Raw genomic sequence first — 572 nt, forward strand, 5'->3', positions numbered from 1 at the left:
CTCATTGTCGACTGAAAATTGGAATTCTTCAAGAATTAACTCGAGTTCAAATAACTCTAGCCTTTTCCAACGAAAGACTAGGACCTGAGGAACCAAACTTATTCCATCCACTTGACTTACCTTCATAGTTAGAGGTTAACTTAGTGGGAGAAAATCCAATTCTCATCACAATTGATAAGGATAGCTGGGTGGTGCACGAAATTGTGATCATCAATGGCGCCATCAACATGGTATGCACAATTGCAATCTCAACTCTTTATCACAACTTCACACAACTAACCAGCAAGTGCACTGGGTCGTCCAAGTAATAAACCTTACGCGAGTAAGGGTCGATCCCATGGAGATTGTTGGTATGAAGCAAGCTATGGTCATCATGTAAATCTCAGTCAGGCAGACTCAAATGGTTATGGATGATCTATGAATAAAACATAAAATAAAGATAGAGATACTTATGCAATTCATTTGTGAGAATTTCAGATAAGCGTATGGAGATGCTTTGTCCCTTCCGTCTCTCTGCTTTCCTACTGTCTTCATCCAATCCTTCTTACTCCTTTCCATGGCAAGCTGTATGT

The sequence above is a fragment of the Arachis duranensis genome, chromosome 9 (assembly GCF_000817695.3).
Source record: "Arachis duranensis cultivar V14167 chromosome 9, aradu.V14167.gnm2.J7QH, whole genome shotgun sequence".
Taxonomy (NCBI): Eukaryota; Viridiplantae; Streptophyta; class Magnoliopsida; order Fabales; family Fabaceae; genus Arachis; species Arachis duranensis.